This window comes from Poeciliopsis prolifica, unplaced genomic scaffold (genome assembly GCF_027474105.1).
Source record: "Poeciliopsis prolifica strain line A6 unplaced genomic scaffold, Auburn_PproV2 SCAFFOLD083, whole genome shotgun sequence".
NCBI classification, from domain to species: domain Eukaryota; kingdom Metazoa; phylum Chordata; class Actinopteri; order Cyprinodontiformes; family Poeciliidae; genus Poeciliopsis; species Poeciliopsis prolifica.
Window position 1 is genome coordinate 1110001 of NW_026562458.1, and position 24219 is coordinate 1134219.

Below are 24219 nucleotides of genomic sequence, written 5' to 3' on the forward strand. Positions count from 1 at the left end.
ACGGCTTGACGTGTGAAGACGGAGGAACGGCGAGAAAACACATTTCAAAACAACTCAGAAGATCTTTTTAATACGTCTGAGTGAGAGTTTGAGGTTTAATATACTGAACATCCGTGAACGTTTCTGCATTTATCTTCCACTGGTTGTTGCATAAGCGTCGCACCGACAACCCCGTCCTTCTGCCGCCATGTTTTACTGCTTTTATTTATAAATTACTTTTAACTTTACATTTTTATCATGTTACGTTATGTCTGTAAAAACAGCAACATGAATCCAACGTTGATGAAAGAAGACATAAAATTATGTATTTCACTCACAAATGTTTATATATTTATCAAAAAATCTTTATTTATGTTAAAACTTCTGCTTTTTGCAAAATAATAGAGTTTGTTTATGACATCACTTTTGCATTTCACTTTTATACAAACTTATATTTCAAATAAAACAAATTTGTGTTTTATTTGTTTTGAACAGACAGTAATGAGGTTTTATGTAATACTCTGTTTTTTCTCCATTAGTTTTGGAGTTTTAGACTCAAAAATATTGAAAAATTTCAGATTATATCTGTAAAAACTGTAACTAGTTTCTAAATAACTAGTCCATGTAATAATAAATCAATTATATCACAAAGTTTTTCTAATTTGAGTTCAGTCATGGTTGATTGTAGTTCTATAAAACATTTAGAAAAAGTCATTTTTTGGTCACTTATATCCACAATACGGTGAATGAAGCTCAATGAAGTTGAAGTTTGACTCGTATAAATATTTATTAAAAAAGAGTGACCTAGCCCTTTAATTCATGACTCACAACAACTTGAGTCACATGTTTTCATCCTGAACACAATAAAGCTGACAAGATGGAACAAGTTATTTGTTTTGTTTTTACGGATCAAATTGTCCCAACTTGTGGAGCTGCAGATCAAAGATTTATGAGCATTTAGTAACTTTTACACTTTATAGCCATGTAGTTTCTCCTTCTGCAGAAACCTTTATGAAACAGTCAATGACTGTCAGGCAGCTAATATTTGATTCCCAGTCTGTTCAAGTTCAACTTTCTAGATGATGGATTTTAGTTTCTGACATTTTAAGGTCAAAATCTTGCTGCAACCAAACAGACAGTTTATTAATTTAATTTACAAACATTTCATACAACTCAAAAGGGAATAGACAATGCACTCTCTGGTTCTCTGTGTTTCATTTTTTAGTGATTTGAAACATTTAAATGCAGAAACAAAGCAGCTGCAGACCTGGAAAGGCAAAACTGAGCAACATGCAGAAACAGAGACATATTCATAACAACGTGATGATTGTTGTTTCCATGCCATGAACTGTTCCAGAGCAAGAAATAAACTCTTCATAAAGAAACCAAAAGGAAAACAAATCAGATTTGTCTGTTATTATTATACAACGATGTTATTAAAGCTCTTTAACTGGCTGCTGCATAAAAATATACAAGCTCAAAATTAAAACTGAGGCCAAACTGTAAAGTTGTGGGTTGGAAAACAAACAGAGCCGATGGTGGAGCTGCTGCTCTGACACCCCATGCGGCGCGTGTCTCTCCAGGCGTAAACAGGCCGGCTGAGTCGTCTGTGAATCACTGACACAACGGCAAACAGAAAGCTGGAGAACGAGGAAACAGCTGCAGGCTGGAGAACGAGGAATCAACTGCAGGCCGCTACGACCCAGAGCTGGCGGGTCAGCCTGGAGGCGATGAGGATGATGAGGATGATGAGGATGCGTCAAATACAAGACATGTTCATTTGCACAAAGTCATTTTTATATAATGTCTATCAAACTTTCTTTCATGGTTCAGAAAGAAGAGCCGCAGCTTCAGTAGCAAAATTATCTTCATGCAGGACGAAGCACCATCTCATGCTGCAAGGAATATCACTGTGTAGAAGTAATTACATTTTATTAAACAGATTCATAATTTGAGAGAAACAGACTTCAGGTCAGTGAAGGTAAAGAAACCAGCCTCCCTGCAGAATGAATCTATGATGTCAGCATATTAGCTGAGCTGCTTTTGCCATTGCAGTCTCCTGCTCTGCATTCACCCCAGTAAAAAGCTCATCTAAATCCTCACACAGGCCAGTTTTTAGTGCAGATATTACATATAAAGCCGTTTTATTGCATATTAATGAATTAGAGGAGTTGGGGATTCCCTTGTAAATAAATTTAGGAGGAAAACCGACGAGAAATTAAAGATGTGTGAGACGTTTTTACAAGGGGTGAGTTCATGATGCAAGAGTTCATAATTAAGTTTTAAAAGACAGGGAAAAAATCTCCAATTGTTTATCTTTGTGAGGTTTAGTGGTGCAGCGTGTCACCAACCCGGCGGGTCGGGGAAAAGTTTTCCATCCTTTCTGCCTGGAATCCCTGACTCTCCCAAAATGAGCTAAACATGTTTACTGAGCACAAAACCTGCTCACCTGTTTTCATTTCATTTGGAAAGTGTGAATAAAAACGCGATGGATCCATGAATAGTCTGAACGCCGTCATGGTTCCTCGGGTCTAAATGTGTGACTGAGGTACCGGGTTTTCTCAGAGTGGGTTTGTGTTCTGGATCTGGAAAAACCTGCAGGATATTTTCAGAAATGCATCACAACAAACAGAAAAACGAGGCAGAAATATGAGGAACTGACAGCAGACTGAGAACAACAGGCAGAGGAAGAGGAGGAGGAGGAAGATCACTCACTGAAGGCTGGAAATTTAAAGCTACAGTTCAGATTTACAGAAACTCATCATGGATATGAATGTAAGGATTTCATTTTATATGTAAGGGATGTTGTTTGTAAAGTTACAGTCAAGATAATTATTAACCTGTCAGGTTTCATTTTTCAAAGTCATATTATTGTCATGTTATTTGTTTTAAGTGTCACATTTTTAAACTGACTATTTATTTGATTAACTAAATATTTAGTTAAGCAGCTCAGAGCTAAACATTTGGCCAACATGTAATTTGTCTTGCTGATAATGAGAAGTGGACTACCAGAATAAAAGCTGGGTAGTTTGAACCGTTTTAAAGCCAAAGGATGAAATAATGAAAATAGAACAACAAATGAAACTAAATGATAAAGTATCATAACACACATACAAACCTGGGACCTTTTGCTGCAGCGTAGCAATGCTAAAAACAATGCTACCAACAATGCTACCAACAAAGCTACCAGCAACACTACCAACAACGCTACCAGCAATGCTACCAACAACGCTACCAACAATGCTACCAACAATGCTACCAACAACGCTACCAGCAATGCTACCAACAATGCTACCAACAATGCTACCAACAACGCTACCAGCAATGCTACCAACAAAGCTACCAGCAACACTACCAACAACGCTACCAGCAATGCTACCAACAACGCTACCAACAACGCTACCAACAACGCTACCAGCAATGCTACCAACAACGCTACCAACAAAGCTACCAACAACGCTACCAGCAATGCTACCAACAACGCTACCAACAATGCTACCAACAACGCTACCAACAATGCTACCAACAATGCTACCAACAAAGCTACCAGCAACACTACCAACAATGCTACCAACAACGCTACCAGCAATGCTACCAACAACGCTACCAACAATGCTACCAACAATGCTACCAACAACGCTACCAGCAATGCTACCAACAACGCTAGCAATGCTACCAACAAAGCTACCAGCAACGCTACCAACAACGCTACCAACAACGCTACCAACAATGCTACCAACAACGCTACCAACAACGCTACCAACAACGCTACCAACAACGCTACCAACAACGCTACCAACAATGCTACCAACAACGCTACCAACAACGCTACCAACGATGCTACCAACAATACTACAACAATGCTACCAACAATGCTACAACAATGCTACCAGCAATGCTACCAACAACGCTACCAGCAATGCTACCAACAACGCTACCAACAAAGCTACCAGCAACACTACCAACAACGCTACCAACAATGCTACCAACAATGCTACCAACAACGCTACCAACAATGCTACCAACAATGCTACCAACAACGCTACCAACAATCCTACCAACAATGCTACTACCAACGCTACCAACAAAGCTACCAACAATGCTACCAGCAATGCTAGAACAACGCTACCAGCAATGCTAGAACAATGCTACCAACAATACTACAACAATGCTACCAACAATGCTACAACAATGCTACCAGCAATGCTACCAACAACGCTACCAACAAAGCTACCAACAACGCTACCAACAAAGCTACCAGCAACACTACCAACAACGCTACCAACAATTCTACCAACAATGCTACCAACAACGCTACCAACAATGCTACCAACAATGCTACCAACAACGCTACCAGCAATGCTAGAACAATGCTACCAACAAAATCAAAAAATCAAATCAAATTTTATTTGTATAGCACATTTCAGCAACAAGGCATTTCAAAGTGCTTTACATCATAAACACAGGAACACAAAGTCATGCAACATAGACAATACATTGTTACATATTACGTTTCAAATACAATTCTAAACAGGTGTGTTTTTAGTTGAGATTTAAAGGAAGTCAGGGTTTCTGCTGTTTTACAGTTTTCTGGAAGTTCGTTCCAAACATTGGTGCATAGATGCTGAAAGCTGCTTCTCCTGTCTTGGTTCTGGTTCTGGGGATGAATGCTACCAACAACACTACCTACAATACTAACATGCAGCAAGTGCTTTTGGAAAGTCATTGACCTCATTAATCATTCCTTATAATAATTAATGTGTAATAAAGTGATATTTATGCTAATAGGTGAAATGTTTGAGCTCTCAGGAGCTCCGGTCGTTTTGCACTCGCTGCTGTTCCTGAACAAACATTAACACAGCAGTAATAAAACACGATGCCGACTTCTTGAAATGGAGCCAGGTTGCGTTGACCGCAGACAGAAACTAACTGGAGCATCAGCTCAACCTCAAGATACACACAGACAATTGCCTAGTCAAATCACGGCCTCTCTATTGTCTTCACCCTCAGTTTGTTCATAGCCTCCAAACCTGCTGATTGTACGAAGGGGTTTTTCCCGACAGTTGGGAATTCAGTTTATGTTGCGGGTCGGAGGACAATGGACGGGAACCCGAGGCTAGCGTAGCATGTCCCACAATGAGACTGTATAGCTCACCACAGTGAAACTGTGTCTGTTCTGCCAGGTTAATTTAGGCCACAGAGACGATCATATGCAGCCGAAGCAGAGAGGCTTGTTGAAATAATGTTTACCATGTGAGGTTTTATATTGCATACATGGTTTTTACTGTAAGTAAAGCCTGAGTTTGGTTTTGTTGGATCTTCAGAGGATCAAAGAAGTTCTTAAAAAGACGTTTTCATGAGAATAAAGTTGTTTCTCATGAGGTATCGTCATGATTAGAGGAAGCTTGAAGCCCATTAAAGGTAAAAGTGTTCATGTTTTTGCCTTTTCATTTCCTTCCTCATCTTTACACCTTCCTACCTCATCTCTGACGACAAACTGTCTGGTCTGATCAGAGTGTGACCACAACATGACCACAGGGTCGGACAAAAATAGCCCACATGGCTCCACCTTCCGACAAATATAGTTTAGAGAACCCACAGCAAAGAAGGCAGGGAGGACGAGGCCAATTCCTCAATCTGCTGCAGCTCAAGACAGAAAAACAGAAAGAAAAGAGCATTCTGGGAAACCAGATGAAAAATCATCAGCAGCAGCAGGACAGACTTTGTCTTATAGAGCAGGACATCCAGGGAAGGAGGGGCTGCATTTCCACCACACAAAACTTTGATTATAACAAGAAGACACTAATTTGCACTTGTGTTGTTTCTTAAATAAGTAACACACCAAATAATTTATAAAAAATAAGAAAAACATCACCACTTACTGTTGTTTTTTTGTCGTCTCCACCAGTAGTAACATCCAGTTGTTGATCACAGACTCATGTGAGTTTTGCAATATTCACTAATACAGTTGAAAAATCACCTCATCCTGGAACAAAAACCTTTTTTAAACTGCCAAGTTTCCATTAAGCAAATTTATTTTTATAACTCCAATTTGTGGACTTATATGGTCAACAAAAACGCAACTAATGTCAGTGTCACATTAATTCATCCAGCAACACAAGTCAAACACAAACAGCAGTGAGTAAAAATAAATATCCAGAGTCTGACTCAGACTACAGGAAATGATTTGTCACCTCTGGATGTAAGTTTAGATCTCAGAGTTTAAAGCATGAGTTTTAAACTGACCCACACAGTTCTACATAAATAACTAATGACTGAAACTGTCTGGTAAACTGGCCAACAATCATTGTTTGTCATACGTACAAGAGAAATTTCTTCACTTCACAGCAGTTTTGAAAAAGCTGAGCTAGTTTGCATTGATGAGCAGAAACCAAAGTAAAGCAACCAGAGAACTGAGCTGATGATGTGATGATGCATCAACTCCTGACTGAGCAGGAGGATAAATGAAGGCAAAGGTTTTGAACTGCCAACCTCAGAGGTTTGAACCCAAACCAAGCAACCGCAGAACAAACCATCCTGCAGGCGCGGCCTGAACGGTTCCCCCTGAGGGTCGTTTAACCGCAGCAAAGTCATTTAAAGGAAACGTTTTATGCAAAATTCACATTTTTTTGTGTTTCTTTTTGGGTCTGAACTGTTTCTAAAAACACCCCAAATACTTATTTTGTCCAAAACTTAATTAGTTTTTAGTGTCTGGAAGATTAGCTGTTTCAAAAACATCCAAAATGTAACGTCACAAATCAGAAGACACTTTGCTGTTAACGAGTAACGCCAGTCAACCCTCACGCAAAAATACTTTATTAAAAAGCTGAAGTTTTATTTCCAAATTAGTGCATTTCTGTTGAGTAAATGTATTTTTGCAGCTCCAGTTTGTGCACTCATTTGATCGATGGAAACAGATACAGCAGAGTTCAACTCGATAACTAGCAACCCCAGCAGAGTTCCAGCACATTTGATCAGCTGGTTTTACCACTGTATGCTTTGTGCAATGGCTGTTGGAAAAGACAAATGTTGTTTGTTGTTGATTTAACATCCAGAGCCACTGTTTGCATCCTGGTTGTTTGTCCAGGGTGAAAAACAGATTTAATTCTAATGACTGCGATATATTATGTTGCTAGGTAGCATTAGCACTAGCTTCTGCTAAATAGCACATCTAACATTTTAGTTAGTGGTCACTGAAAAGTCATCCAGCACCTAAAAGTCTTCAATGTGACCAAGTTATAAAGTGAAACCACAAATAATTTTACTTTAATTTTAGATCAAATTCTAATAAAATACACTGAAGTTTGTGGTTTTAAGATATTAAATGTGAAATCATTTCAAGGACTTTTTGTTCTTTTGCAAGTGGACTGTGTTTCTCTTCTTTTTCCAAACCTTTCAGTGTTTTTTTAATACCTTAGGACATTAAAAAAAACACACATAGCCTCCATGTATTGTGTCTTTGTGCAGAGATCTGCACCATTCCTGCAGAACTCTCCGGTTCAGACGACCCGGTTCAGAATTACAGGTCTGATATCTGCAGCATGAGGAGCTTCCTGTCTGTCAAACACTCCCTAACAAACCTTTTCAGACATTCCTCTTCTAATTAAGCTGGAGTAGAACATGTTGGACGGGAAAAACGTTAAACTTCACCCACATGTGAAGCTCCACGTTGCACCTAATGACTGACGCATTACAGTCACTGAGCTGTTGGCTCCCATTTCAGACCAGAAATTATGTATTTTGTTGATGTTTCAGTCTGAGGGTGTAATTGTAGTATTTTTGGGTACAACTGGGGTGGAACTGGATTTGGGTTGGCATTAACTTCCCACGTAGTCAGATGGTGGTATTGTGCAACTTGTAGTGCAGCAACTGCTGAACTCTGCACTGGTTTAAGAGTTAGACACTAAACCGTACAGCAGTTAAACGATGCGCCTCGCTGCTTTAATGGAGCCTCCTGGTCAATGTGTGTTAAATAAAACTTGAACAAAACTTTAAATATTTATTCTACATAAAGAAATAATATTTCTAGTTTTATAGACTCAGTTTGTTTGTTACATTTTCAAAGCTGTTGATATTCAGCTAATGTCGGAAAAAGAGAATTTAGCAATTGTGTTGTTTCCATAAAATCTAAATCACACATGCAAAAGTTTGTTCACATAAAAAGTTGTTAAAAATCATGATGTGTTTCCATTCAACTCTATTCCACTGAGCAAATTTATTTTCATAATTCCAGTTTGCAGTTTTATGGTCAATGAAAACTTGGCGACTGTCTTAACAAACCAAACACTTTAAAAAACTTTTGTCTTTGGCTAAAGACCAGGAGCCATTTCTCCTGCTAGTGATAGGCTAGCATGTTTGTTTTGATTGTATTTACCCAGAATGCTCTGCGTTGTAGTCCACTTCCTGCTTTTGGAGCAGATCCCGTTCAAATAGGGATTCAAACTGCACCAGAGTTCACATCAACCGAATCCTGAACTCTTCAGTTTGGTTGAAGGGACCAGAGTTTGATTTTCATTCATGACTCAAAAATCAAACCAAACCTTCTGGATAAATGAACTGGAGTCGGATTAAAGTGGATTAAACATGGCTGAGTCATGCAGTCATTCTTCAATCTTTGTGTTTCTTCGTGTTATTTATTTTGATGAATTCATTCAATCATTTATGTTCAATCACCTTTAAATACATAAATTAATGAATTTAAAAGTTAATTATTATTATTTTCTACTTCAGTTTTTTGTGCAGCGCTGTACAGTTTGTCTCATCCAGTAAACCGGACCGGTCCAGACTGCAACAAACAGTTAGAAACCTCTAACAACTCTGCAGACCCCACACATTCTGGACACGTTTCCCCTGCAGGCGCCAGCAGAGTCAGTTTGGTTTCCATGCTGTGTCTCTGATGAACACCTTATAGTGGGAGACTGAATGAGAATCCCACATGCAGTTCATTAATGTGCGGTTCTGTTTGGTTCTGTTTACGAAGCAGAACCACATCACTGGGAGTCGAACCCAACAACTCCACAGACGATATTGCGAATCCTCAGCTTGTGGAAAGCAGAAGCTGGAGGCTTCAGGATGTGAAGATGATGAAGACGCCTGGAGAAACTGTAAACTCTGACTGTACACCAACACATTAATAAATCGGGTTTCTAGCCGTTTATATTTAGAACTGGAAGCTTTTTGTTTGGACCTGAGGTCGGCCCGGCTGCACCAGACGTTAAATGTTCCGTAAAACTGTTTGTATTTTACAGAAGGTTAGAAAATAGGCCTGCGGTATTTTTAATGTCGTGGAAATGTTTAAATCTTATCAAGTCGTTAAAAGTGTTTTTGCTGTTATCACTGAAACTCTTTCCATTTTTAAATCTCTTTATTTTTCCTCCTTAGCGACGATAAAAGCAGCAGGCGGTTTCTGCGGCTGCTGGTTTTCAGACGTGTTTCACCAATTAGCAAACCAGATTTATTATTATTGTTAGTACGTTTCAGTCGTAAAAAAGGTTGTTTGGTCGTTATAGAGGATTGGCTGCAGACATTTTTCTGATTCCTAACAAATTGTGTCTGAATTTCCAGCATGTTTTGTGACTGAGATACGAGGTCAACTAGATGCTGCTGTGCAGAAAAGAAACCGCAGAACAGGGAGCGGTCCATCATTTCTGTCCTGTTTGCATCATAGAACAACTTTTAATTGTGCAATTGACTGTTTATGTAATAAGTAGGGCATATTTGGTTTGCTTTATTAGTCATTTTCCTCTTTAAGGAAGCTGTAACTTGTGACTTTCAGGCCAATGATGAGCTCTGAAACCTGAAACAGTTCATTACGGTTTCACACTGGATTAGCAAACATTTTCTGAAGAATTTCAGATGAGATAAAGTTTAATCACAAATAAGATTATTCATATTTCAAATAGGAGAAGTGATCAAAGGGAATATTTTTTAGATAATTTGGTTGGGATTAGGTAAGTAAGGAAGTTGAACTTAATGAAAGAAATCCAAATAGAAACCAGGTTCAACTAAATCAGCATTTAGTTTATGTTCATTATTGTCCACTAATGATGAAGCTTTAATAAAAGGTCTTTTTGTGCAGCAGCAGATAATTTGTTCAGATTAAGTTAGACTAACATTATTATGTTAACTGAGCAGCTTTGTCTAGTAAAGATCCAATATAATGAACATTTCTCTCAAGTTTGTAGTTCTCTGATTAAAATGGCCGAATAGGTCAGGATCAAAAAGCATTAAATCACATTTATGCTCTAAATTCAGCTTTGATGCTCAGAAAACTGGATATTTGGATCAGAAACATGAAGATCCTCCATTAGACTTCAAAGTGACAGAAAACTGTTAACTTATGAAACTAAGCTTATCAGATAAACACCCATTTTCATCAATGTTAAAAATATATTTTTCAAGCAAAATATCTTTTTTTAGCTCATAGATCCCAAACCCCGTTTCATCAACTCCAACCACCTTCCACCATGTTTAGACATTTATAGGCTTTTTATGTTTTATTCCTTTATACTTTTCACTTTTTGGACTCATTTTAAGCCTTCCTTCAATAAAATGTTGCCCATCGGAGCCACATCAGGTCTGCGATGCCACACTTTGCTCTGGGCAGGAAACCTCCTCCCCTCATTCCTGGGATGCCTCTGGCGTTTCTCCTCACCGCAGAGCCTGAGGGTTTCAGCAGGCAGCTGGAGGGAAGACCTGCTGTTCATCTGCTGCCTGTTTTCAGCAGGAACGTTTCTTCATTTCGTCACTAAATCACCTTTATTACCGTCATAACGCTTGGATTTAAGAGTGACTCCAACGAAACAATCCAAACTCCAACATCTCATTCTGAAGGTGTGAGTGGGGCATGAATTGGATCATTTATGTTACAATAATGTTTTACTTTTTTCTCCACTGTTTGTAACTGAAGGTGATGAAACTGAGTTAATTGGAGTTTGGTATTAATTCAGCTGAGACAAACAGCTGGACCCAATCAGGAGGCAAAGATACCATCCCAACCCGACCAATGGGTTCTGGAAACAAAATCATTTATATCATTAAGATGTTGTTCTGATCTCCACCCAGAGTTTTTAACACACTTTAACAGCCATCTTTGTGTATCTGAAGATTAATTTTTTTCCCCTTCCTTCCTGTAAACAGATCAGTTTGGACAGAGAGAAAATATAAATGTGACTTTAAACAGAAGGTCCAATGTGACCCACATTGACTCAACATCCATTGTGACTCAACTGGGAGAAAACAAAAATCCCTTTACATTCACTTTAAGAAATATACAAAATTCTGGTCGTTAAAAATGTCAAAGTCCCAAATTTTTTGCTTTACAGAAACATGTTTGGTCATTTGCAGCCAGCGTGACCTTTGACCTTTGGCTGTCTGGGTTTTTTCCAGCTCTGCTGATGCGATGCAGGCATTCGCGTCGAGTTCAAACGGTTTCTTCAAACAATTCAACGGGAACATATTATGTAACGTTTTACGAGTCCGAGCGATTAAATAAAAAAAAAAAGACCAGCTGGTTTCTGATAATAAATCAATGTTTATTGGTGTCTGGAAAATGAGCCGATTTAAAAACCTCTGGAATTCAACCGGCAACCGCTCCCCGTTACCTAGCAACCCCGGCTGAATTCCGCCCGTCACCTTAGCAACTAAACTGGAGCTCGTTTGGATTTAAAGAGACAGGAGGCCCTAAAACCTCAATGTGAAATGAAGTGAGAAACCCTCATCATCTGAGGATGATGTCCTAATGAACGTGTTTTCATTACGCATGAAAACATGAAAAAACATGAAAAAACATGAAAACATTTTCATGTTTTCATGTTTTTCAGCTGTTAAATGAACCAAAATGTGTCAACTTCAGCACAAGAAGCTCATTTTTAAAAAGATGGAGCCTTTGAGTTGCAATAAAGTCAGTCATGCCGTCCCTTGTTGCCGCGCTGATGTTTCCAGGAAGTGACCCTCCTCCACCAACGCCAGTCCAGGAAGTGCATGTCTGTCCAATCACAGCACAGGTTATAAATACTGCAGAGTGTTGTGACGTCTTGTTTGTGACCCCGCATCTTTCGTAAAAAAGTCCCATCAGGAAATGATAAAAACTGGCACTTTTATTTTTCTGTTTTTAAAAACATGTTTGGCTTTAATCTGCCTGTTTCTGGTTTCATTGGTTTCTTTATATTCGGTTTGGACATGAAAACAAAGTCCTTTGATCTGCACCAACAGGAATGAAAGTAGTTTTTCTTTCCCGACTCTTTTGTCTGTTTTCCTGACCTTGGCTCAGTGTTGCATCCTCAGGTCAGAGTCTGCAGTCATTTAGGTGTCCAGCAGATTAATGGTATTATTGTCAGTGAGAAACGGCGGCTTGTTGTTCTGGACAGTTCTCAGGCCACATGAGGCTCAAACGGTTTCATTCCTCTGCCTCCACGACCGCAGACCATCCAAACTCTGTTTATCAAATATTTAAAGATGCAGAATTCAGCCAGAAAAGATCCAAACTGTGGTGAGTTTCATCATCCTGTCAGGTGGAACAATAACAGAAAAGGTTTACAGCAGCTGCTGCTGTTATGATGAGCTGAGGGAAGGAAATGTGCTGAAAATCACATTTGGCTACAAATGAACCATTAATTTAAAAACTGACAGGTTGGATCTGAACTATTCATTGTATTTTCATCTCACTATTAGGTAGGAAATAAATATAAAACATCTGAAACTAGACGTTCAGATGTCGTCCAGAATTAAAAACCTAGCAGAATATTTAGCACAGAATCATATATTATAGCATAGCATATGATATAATACAGTCTGCTCTATTATAGCATAGCATACTGTTGTATAGCAGAATAACATAGCGCAGGATAGCATAGTGTAGTATGTAATAACATAGCATTGTATAATACAGCATAGAATAGCGTAGCATAATATGGCATAGTATAGCATAGCATACAATAGCATAACATTGTATAATGTAGAATGGGATAGCATAGCATAGTATTACATTGGGTAGGATAGCATAATGTAGCACCATGTAGCATAGTGTAGCATCATGTAGCATAGTGTAGCATTATGTAGCATCATGTAACATAATGTAGCATCATGTAGCATTGTGTAGCATAATGTAGCATCATGTAGCATAGTGTAGCATCATGTAGCATAGTGTAGCATTATGTAGCATAATGTAGCATCATGTAGCTTCATGTAGCATAACGTAGCATCATGTAGCATAGTGTAGCATTATGTAGCATCATGTAGCATAGTGTAGCATCATGTAGCATAGTGTAGCTTCATGTAGCATAGTGTAGCATCATGTAGCATAGTGTAGCATAACGTAGCATCATGTAGCATCATGTAGCATAATGTAGCATCATGTAGCATCATGTAGCTACATCTAGCATCATGTAGCATACCATAATATACAGAACAGAAGTTTCTGATAGTAACTTTTGTTTGTTCAGAAAAAGTTAAAAACATTCCAGTTTTATAATCAATTAATCAAAGCGAATGCTTCAGAGTCGCAGCTCTGGTTAAAATAATCCACAAATTAATCTGTAGTTAGTGATGAATAATATTCTCTCTTATTACTTATAACTAAATACTTTATATGTTTATGTACTCAGTGCTTCTGGTTTCCTTACATGGAAAAGGTTTTGTTCTCATTTAAATAATAAACTGAACCATTGATTGATAATTAGGATTAACTAATGGATGCATTTTGTTTGTAAATAAACAGAATTTAATTTAGTGACATAAAATATGATTTACAGGGGATAATTCATGTGGTGTGAAACAGTCAGAAAATGCTTTGGTTTGGTTTTATTAGTGTTGGTTCCTGTGAGGGGAACGTTGTGACGTTGCCTCTGTGAATCCAGAAATACATTAATGCACAACAGAGAGACGTGTGAGTCTGGAAAAGGCCTGATGAATGCGGTTTTCTCACTTTACTCTTTTTATGTCATATTCCACTGTCTGCTCCAACACATTTATAGCCTGGAAAGAGTGTGCGCTCTCCCGCGTGCTCCTGTGACGTCCGGCCCGCGTCTCCACGTCCCCAGCGGCCCGCGCAGCGCGGACGGCCTTTTAAAATCACCAAACGTCATCAACCGGCTTTTTATTAAAATCCAGACGCTTTTATGAAGACGCAAATATCCAGAGGTTTCTCTTAAACTGTGCAGCTCCACACACAACGCGGCATGAGGAAAATAACAGCAGGGACACGTGGTCTTCATCTGGACACGCAGGACGATTTCTTCCAGCTGATCGCTGTTAGATCGGGGTGTCCAAAATGCGGCCGGGGGGCCATGTGTGGGCCTTGGATTCATTTTGTGTGGTCCGAACACTTTTAGCTGTTTTTTTAGGGAGGATATTTTCCATGCCAAGTTTATATCTACTTAAATGGAAAATGTGATGAAACTGTATGAGAAAAAAGTCTCTAATTCTTATATAAATACGGATTTTTCCATTTACAGATGTATTTTCAGAGAGGTTTTTTTAACAGTGTGCAACATAAAGAGGTTTTCTGCAGTTAGTCTTTTATTATTTTTTTATTTTATATGGACCACAAGCATACAGCATGTTTTTATTAAAAAACATTCTTATTTCCATTGCTGGGAATAAATTACTGTGTTTTATGGAAAACAATAAGTATCAAAAGTTAAATCGTTTTAAGCAATAAAGTCAAATATTCCTTTGAAGCATGTTCTCAGTTTGAAGAATCTGGTTTGGACTTTACTGCATTATGTCTTTTAATATATTGTAAAATGAATGTAATGTAAACTGATTATTAATCAATCAAAGTTAAACTGGTAAATCTAAACCAGCAAAAAGAATTGAAAGTATTAAAAACATTGGAAAATATACAGGATTCATGTATTTATTAGCTTTTCTTAATCACTGTGTCAGACCTACAGAAACAGCAACAACAGCAATTTATTATTTTAATGACGTTAAATGAAAATATTTTGTTGGTGTTTGTCTCAGATTGAATCATCCAAACTAAAAATGACTCAAGTCTCACAGGACGTTAGTTGTTCTGACTTGCCTGCTGTAGGTAAGATACTGACTGCTCACAACAGCTCTGCTTTTCAAAATAAAAACCCACAAGTAGGAGCGGAAGACACTCCCTGGACATGTCTTCAGTCCATGGGTGAGACAAACAGTCCCAAATGTTTACTGCAATGGTTCAATGTTGCATTTTAACACGTTTTATTGCTGCTCACAGTTCAGATGGATTCACATCAAACTCAAGATATATGAAGACTTTACGGTTGAATCCAGACAGATGAGCATTCTTCACATTCTCTTCAAATTCTTATTTACGTTCAGTGAGACGACGGGATCATTAAATATGATTTGTGAAAGTTTCAAACCTGTTATTACGATAAAACGTCTGCAGAGTTAAAGGCAGACATGACAGTTCAGGTGCATCTATACATTATACAGGATTACATAACGTCGATTGCAAAGTTTATATCACTTAAACAAATGAAAAACAGCAATAAATATGATTTGTTTTTCATCTTTGATTCTTTGCTTTGTTTTTAGAAACACAAAAATATGATTTTTTTTACAAGTTCTGCATCTAATCACATTGTTTCCCATTAGTAACTATTATTATTTATTTGACTGGGTTGTCAGTGAACAACATAAAAAGTAAAGCGAAGGTTTAAATCAGCCTCACATTTGATATTTAAATATAAATTAACTCTATGAAACTATGAAATTTCCTCATCAAGGTAACTTCTGGTTCCCAGCATCACTGGTTGCTACTCAACTCCATATGTTTGTTTTGTCCATTTATGAAAAATATCTGCCATTAAAAATGCATATCTATGCCGTGCCAGCAGGTGGCGACACCTTCAGCACTGACAACATCAAAATTCAAAAGAAGATGATTGTGAGCCTGGCTAAAGCAGTGCTGGGCTGAACTTCATATTTTCTGACACTATTTAACCTTTTCTTCCAGTAATTAATTTCCTATTTAAAAAGATTTTGCAAAATATTATATATTATAAGGAGAGAATCAGCTGCTATCAGCAGTTGAGACACTTGCTAGCTTTGAAAACAGTTAGCACACTTAGCTTCCGTTACATTAATTTGTTTGCATGAGTGCTAATTTAGCCAGAGCTAAATTACCTGGCTGTTTTGTGAACTTTCAATTGAATAAAGTTTACCAGAAAAGTTGAAGACCTGATTGGTTGACGCAGCGGCAAGAAACCGAAGCGTCGCTATTGGCTGACTGCGCGTCATGTGACGAGACGTGATTGGTCTGTGCTTCAGCTCTGATGCTTTAGCTTCAGCTAATGCTAAATACCATGTTGGTTTAACAAATTAGCATTATAATTAGTGCTTTAGCTTTAGCACAGCTAACCTTCTGCTGCTGGTTGTTGTAAATATTCATGTTAGTGAAAACAAAGCTAAGCTTTCTAGACGTTATCACCATGATAACAATAACCTCACCTGCAGATGATAAATAGACATTAAATTTAGACCACAGTTTGTGTGTCCTGGTTTTGTTTTTTCTAATAAAAGCTGGTTATTCTATAAAAACCTTATGAGATTATTTATTAATTATTAAGTTATGCAACAGGGAAGAAGCATAACACTGGAAAAAAATCATAACAGCACTAAAAAATAGAAAAAATAAGAAGAAGTAATGTTTATAATTGAGACAAATTAGTCTGGTTTCGTAGACAAATTCCTAATTTAGTAGAAAGACCTCAGACAGATGTTGTTCTTCTGTCTGTCAGGAAGCAGATTCACTGTCATGCCACCTCCCTCCATACGCTGCTGGTTTTCCCCTCCGCTTGTCCGAACATGAGCTTAAATTAACTCACGCAGCATCAGCATGAGAGCGCAGAACCAAACAGCAACCTTTCACATGTTGGAGCTTCGCAGCATGCATGTATGTGTGTGTCTGCAGGCGCACCACCAACCACAGGAAGAGTGGGAGAAGAGGAGAGAGGAGCGGTTAACCTCATGACATCACAACCTCTGCTCTGATTGGCTGCTCCTGCGAGGTTCAAGGGTTTAAAAGCCAACCAGGAGCCTGGATTCGGCAGTAGCACCAGAAAAGACCAGGAGATAAAGACTGAACTCACCTGCTGATATCCTGCTGTTTCATGCAACCAAGGTCAGGATCAACGCATGATTATTTTTCAGCTTTATTGTTCTGAGAAGATGCTTTTACTTATTATGTGAAAAATAGATAAACTATGATATGTGAGGCTTGTTTTAAGTGCAGAACCTAAATGTTTACTGCAGGTATTAAAATGTAGTTTTATGTCAGGTTTAAATGAAGAACAATCTGTTCTCAGCTCTATTTTCTTTTTGACATTAGAATTGGAAAGAATTTCAGATTTCAAGTTTTCACAACAGGAATGTTTTTTTTTTGTTTTTGGCTTTAAAGTTTGTTTTTAAGGTTTGGTCTTGCAACAACTTAAAAATATCTTTAAAATGTTAATGTTCTGCAAACCAGTAAATGTAAAACTAATAAAATCAACCAGTTTTCCCTGAGTGTGAAGGCAACTTTATCTAGAATAAATCAATTTGTAATCACTTCCGGATATATTGAAACTCAGATTTACATTATGAAGCAATGAAAAACAAAAGCATCTAATATGAATTTGGTTTTGCACATTATACTTTATTTCCAATTAACATTTCAGATGTTTAGAACCAACATTAAAGGAGCTAATTAATATTTTTAGTTTTGATTGATTAACTTTCCTTTTATTTATTTTTTTACAGTTTTAGGAAATTATCTACTGATTAATTAATCTAATGATGTCAATAATGATATTTGATATCATTAAAAGATTGTTTGCAGTTTGCAGTAGAAGTATTATTTTCTAAATTTTCCACAGTTTTTTTGTTGAACTTATTATTTAAAATAAAATACTTCTTAAGTTTTATCTTAACGATATAATAAGACAAAAGAAGAATATAAAAAAGGACTGAGAAATCTTCTCTGGTTCTCTAAACATATATTTATCAGTTAGCAGGAATGTTTAGCTGCTAGCTTGAAATGTAGCATAAGTCTCTCTTATGTTTTATTTCAGCTCAATAACAATCATAGTTATTATAGAAATCACAACTAAAATATGTTTCCCTCAATTTTTTCTTTTTAACGTAAAGCTATTTCTAGCCATTAGCATTGAAATGTATCTGTTAGCTTCCAAGACAAAAATGTTTTCATACCTTATAGGTTTAATTACAGCTTAATTATCTTCATAGCTAAACGTATGGTAGCTTAGGAATCATGAACAAAATATCAAGCATGTTTCACTAAACTGATAGCCGTTAGCATTAAAAAGTATTTCACCTGCTAGCTTCCAGGATTTACATTTTTTATTATTTTCTAGGTTGTGTTATAGCACAACTAGCTTCATAACTATCTAACTTAGAAAATGTTGTGCTAATTTTTTTCCATTTAATTCACAGCTATGCTAACCTATGCTAATCAGCTAGCTTTAACTTCAGCTAGTTGACTAGCAGCAGACCTCCAAATTTGGCAATTTTTGTTTTAATCATCAATGTATCACATTTTTTCCTCATCTAACATGAAATATTAACTTGTTTTGGTAAATAAAATGTTAAAGATGGACCAGAAATGTCTTTGACGTCGGAACAACAGTTAGCTAGCTTCCTGTCACGCCGAAAATCCATTCTGAAAACAAGACTTCGTTTTCAATCGATTCAACTCCAGATGTCCTCATCCTCAAGGTCAAACGCTCAAGACAAAGATAGACATTTAAAAATATCTACGCATGTCGTCCTATGGGCGTCTATGGAGCTCCGGCTGCGCTGCGGCTTTCCAGTTATAACCCAGTAAATACACGCTACGAGAGGAGTCCATCATTAAAACATAGAAGCAGGCATTCAGGCTGATCCTCCCACAAGGAAACTAGTTGCAGTGATTGAATGTCAAAGTCTTTAGCGGTGTCCAACAAATTCACCACACGCTGTGGGTTAGAGGTAACGACGACCTCCAGCTAAAAATGGATTTATTCTTTTCTCTTCATCCTTAAACCTCCTGCACGTTTACTGGGGAGAGATTGAGTGAAAGAAAACAGTTCAGAGATTGACTAGTTCTCAGTAATCTGCTTTAATCTGGACGATTTCCAGACATTCTAGTTTCTTATCTTTTGGACCCGATTCAACATAAAAACTGGTGTCTCAGAGTTTATGAAACCACGCTCCCTGATGACAGAGAAAATGCTCAAGAGTTTTAATTCGGGGACTCATAACTCCTCCTTTTGGTCTCTAATTAAGACTTTAATGACTTCCTGTGACATACCAGGACTAGTTAACGGCCATGTGACCCGGAAGCCTCCGGTTTTAGGAAGGACTCTCCAGTGAGCTGATGTTAAGTTTGACATGCCATTGTGTTTCCTGTGAAGTTATGGTCGTCAGACGTGTATTTTGGTATCAAGGTTATGTTTTATAGTTTTATTTTGTTTGACTTCAACCTGTTCTGGTTCCCAGTTCTGGCAGCATGAAGGTGGCCATTGTTTTTGTCCTACTGTTCGCCACAGTTCTCTGCCGACCGGTGAGTTTTATTCAGTTCACAGGAATTCAATTCATAAAGTACTTTTGTGATTATATTCAGCTGATGTTTCTTTTTTTTTCCAGGCGAGAAAATCTTACAGTGAAAGCTCTGACAGCTCTGAGGAGGTGGTGAGTATCCAGAGAGAGTTACGCAGAAATTAGTTTGTGATTTATGCATAAAATAATTATTATGTCTGTGATGTGAACAGGTGAGAAGACCAGCGCGACCGGCCATCAGAAAACAGCAGCTTGCTCTTCCTAAGTCCCGATCGGCTCCAGTTCAGGTAAAATCTGTTTTAAATCCAGGAGTTGCATAAAGATAAAAACTGTAATATAAAGTATTTCTGTCAGTTAAGGAACATATATTTGCCATTTTTAAAATCCAAGTAGCTGTAATTTCTTTAAATGTCTTAAATAAAAGTTTTCTTACTATTTTGAGAGAAATGGTTTATTTATGCACCAAAACCTTTGAATATTAAATGACATCCTTAACTAAATATACAGTCGTTGATGTGTTGATGCTTAATAGTCAACCGGGTTGCTGGTTTGTCCATTTCGTCCATGTTTGCTTCCTTTCTGTTGTTGTTCTGAACATTGAAATCCTGCTTGGGTTTGGTAATCTGCCCGATTTCAGCATCATGTCCAGCTTAACAGTGTTTGGCTCCAGCTATATTATTTTTTCAAAACTATCAGAAATAAACAAAGGAAATGAATGAGATGTTTCTGCTCTGCCTGTAGAAAGTTGTAGCTCCAGCTCAGTCTTCATCAGATGAAAGTGAAGATGCTTCAGATGAGACTCAGGTGAGAATCTGGTGATCAGAAGGGAAGTGAGTCTCGAACTTCCCATCAGATCTTTCAGTTTTGCATGTTTTCTGTTGGTACAGGAGGCGGCGGCTGAGCTTCCAGTACAGGTCAAAGCTGCAGCTGCACCTGCAGACACCAGTTCTGTCACCAGTGAGGACAGCGACGACAGCGATGATGACGACAAAGAGGAGAGTGTGAGTAAAATGCTGTGTTTTTTTCTTGCCTAATCCTTGCCTTGATGTTTGAAACAGTCCTGTGACTCAGAGGTCATCTTAATATTTCCATATTTACAACCACAGGACACAGAGGAGGAGGACTCTGACTCAGACTCAGAGTCTGGAGAGTCGTCCACCCCCGCGCCCGTCACCGTCACCCCGACACCCGGCGTCGTCGAGCCGGAGACCACTCAAGAACCCATCGACCCGACCATCGTCACCGACCCCGACGCTGGTCGCGGGGACAATTTGAGAGGAATCATTGAAGACAAGTCCATCATCTATGTGGAGGAGAAATCCTACCCGAAGGGTCCCAACCCTTACAAGTCCTACGAGATCGTTGCCAAGAAGGTGGCCTATGACATGACCAACGGCAACGAGGTGGAGAAGTTCCCAAAGGTTTATAAGGTACAGGTTAGTCTTCCTTTGAGGAAGTGGTAGAAATATTGAGGTCAAGAAGAACATCCTTGAAAGGGAGCACCCCTTATTTCTCGTCTCCCCAAAACTTGTGGGGATCACATCACGTTTTTGGTCAATAGTGGCTCTTCTTTTGCACCTTCTCTACTTTTGACCAATGAGACAAGCGAGACTTGCAATCTTTTAGATCGTTTTTTTCTCTGTCCTGGTCCTCTTGGGCAACTGTCCCTTATGTTTTAGTTATTCTCCCAAAGCTGCACACATAACCTGAATAAACGGGGTGCAACAGAAACACAATGAAGAATGTTTTCCAACCAGAAAGTCCCGTAAACTCAGTTTGATTTGGACCAGAATTGCACCATTTGTTACATTTTCAACTGGTGTGTTCCTGTTTTTCACTACACTGAGTCAAACCGACATGTTGAGCAACATGTTCCCCTCCTCGCCTGTGGGGGCGCTGCACCAAGACCCACTGAAGGAAACACTAGCATTACTTCCATTTTCACAATAAGTAGACAAAAATAAAATGCTGTCAGATTTCTTTTTTGTCTCTGGTAAAAGACCAGGAGCCATTCCTCCAGCTAGCGCTAGGCTAACGTTTGTTTGGTTGTATTTACCCTGAGGAACTGAACTTAGACGTTGTTCAGTGGTTCTGAGTTCTTTTGTGACCCTTGGATGAGTCACTATCTACATTTCCATTATAAATGTGTGCAAAACTTTGTTGTTATTCTGCTAATGTCATAAATTTTTTAGACCTTTTAAAGATCCTGACATTATCAGGCAGGTTCTGATTGAAACTTCTGGCTTTCAGGCTTTCCAGGTCCACTCTGACATCGTGGAAGAAGACGCCAGCACCCCAGAGGTGGAGACCCAGGGCCTGGACGCCTCGTCTGGACTCCCTCAGGACCAGGAGGTCAGCGCCCGGCAGGCCGCCGTTCCCGCTGAGGACGACAGCGCCAGCAGCGGTGCATCCACCGCCAACGACAGCGAAAGCAGCAGCACTCCAGAGGAAGAGGAGGAAGGTGCCAGCTCCCCCAGTGACAGCGCCAGCGCCGAATCCGAGGACACCCAGAGCAGCGAGGAGGCCACCGCCACGCCCGGCGCCGCCGACAGCGACTCCGACGAAGACGATAGCGTGGAAAGCGACTCCGACGAGGACGGGGGGGACCTAACCCCACCGAAATGCCGGAAGTCGTCACCGCCAAGTAAGGCGTCCAGGAAGCGGGGCGGACGGTGGCGTGATCGTCACAAAAACAGCTGGAGAACAGACGTCCCCTCTCCTCTCCTGAGGCCACGAAAACTGCAGGGTCAGACAGGGAAAACCACAGCTTCTTTACTTATTGCTCTAATCTTCTGCAGCATTATTTATCTGATTATTTCTGAACGTCTGGATGAAAACAGACGTTCCTGCTGTGGGTGTTTAGGTTAATTGGTCCCTGAGGGGAGAATCCAGAGGATGTTCACAATGACGACTGCTACAGGATTCTGCCTCCATTCACTGCAAGTCAAAACTGCTCAATTAAATCCTCTTGTCTACTCCAACAAACAAGGCAATCCACATTTATTAACGGCTATTTGCAAATTGATTTCTGTGCTTTAGAACTAGAGGAAAATTATTTTTTAAAACGATTACTTGTAATATTTTGTGTTTAATTGGAAATTTGCAGCCAGTGTGGCTAATGCTTTGTTGCTAACTGGTACATATGTTTTCTGGTGTACACAAAAGGATGCAGACGGATTAAATTGCATTGCAGTGCAGACTTCAGTCAGGAAAAAAACAGTTTTCATACATGCAACACAATCTTGTTCATTTGCACAGATCCTACCTGCTCTATGTGTTGTTTACTGTAATGTATCATATTGTACCATTTCTAAGGTAAAAATAAAGTTCTTTTTCATATAAACACGACTTTTGTTTTTGTCTTTATGTTGACATTTTGTTTTTATTTGCATGAGGGGGGACAGACAATCAAAACATTTAATAAAGCTTTGACTGTATTATTTTAAACTTTTTGTTTTCGGTTCATATTAAGCCGCTGTACCAGCAAAAATAGGTTGTAATTTATTTAAAAATGATGGTAATTTTATCTGAAGTGTTCAGATGAAAATATTAATTTTTGTTGCTCTTTAAGCAACATCAACAGATTCCATACAGGAAAGTTATTTTAACCACAACTCTTTATTTTGTGTGAAGGAATTAACCAAAAACACAAAGATGCTCTTAAAGATATTATGGTTCTACAATTGATTAAAACTGCATAGCTCAAGTCTGTTCAGTCTAAAATCAGCCTTTTATTAGCATGCTAAAAATTAGCTTAGCTTGCTAATGTTGCTGATTTTATTATTAAAATCAGGGGAAAATAAAATATGAATATATCATAACTGTTTTAGTTGTAACACATAAACAAACACAAAACACCCTAGAAGCGAACATTTTCTTAATCACATTATGTTAGTTGATTGGGACATGCTAGCATGTTAGCCACTCATTGTAATACTTCTAATCGAAAACTATCCAAAAATTATACCAATAAAATGTAAAATAGGAATAGAAAAGCTTGTATCATCGCAGTATTTTGCTTGTTTCATTTTTTGTTTTGTTGTTTATGTTTTAGCGAGCAAACAGAAATGAGCTAACAGTAGAACGTTAAAGTAAATTCAAATAGACGTTAAAGAAAATCCAAAATTTACACAATTTTGTTCTATTTTTGTTATTTTATAGATGTGTTAGCTTATTTGTTTTTCATTTTATGATGCTAATTGAGTGAATTTTATGTGAAAACGTGTTCCTTGTAAAATTTAACTTCTTAGGCTGTAAGACTCGAGAGCAATTTAGAGATCAAATTAAAAGTAGAGTTGTGTTTTTTTGGACTGTGGAAGGAAAATGGGGAACTTAGAGAAATCCTAGTTCTAACTATGAATATTCGTAGAAAGATATAAAAAGACTGGAGAAGGAAAAACCAGAAGAAACCAAAAGAAAACCTAAAAATCCAGACAGCTCACAGATGTTTGTGTGGCAGCAAAGAATCCTGCACTGTGTAATTTTAATCCCTATTATTTTCATAAATTTGTCGAAATCGTGTAATTTCAAAGCGTATAATATGCTGCTACAGGACAGAATGAAACACCGGCCTTTGTCTTGACTTTATCTCCTCGTCTTTTTACGTCTTTTCTTCTCTTCACATATCGCAGACACATAAAACCGTCAAACTGATTACAGGCTCCATTTTTCTGGAAGCCTCCAGACTGCGGCCTGAAGCCCCTGAGGAGG

General features: G+C 38.4%; 1 pseudogene; it reads left to right on the forward strand.

The window, feature by feature from the left end:
* Positions 1-17025: 17025 nt before the first annotated feature.
* Positions 17026-22279, forward strand: LOC129353013 (nucleolin-like; annotated as a pseudogene).
* Positions 22280-24219: the final 1940 nt, after the last annotated feature.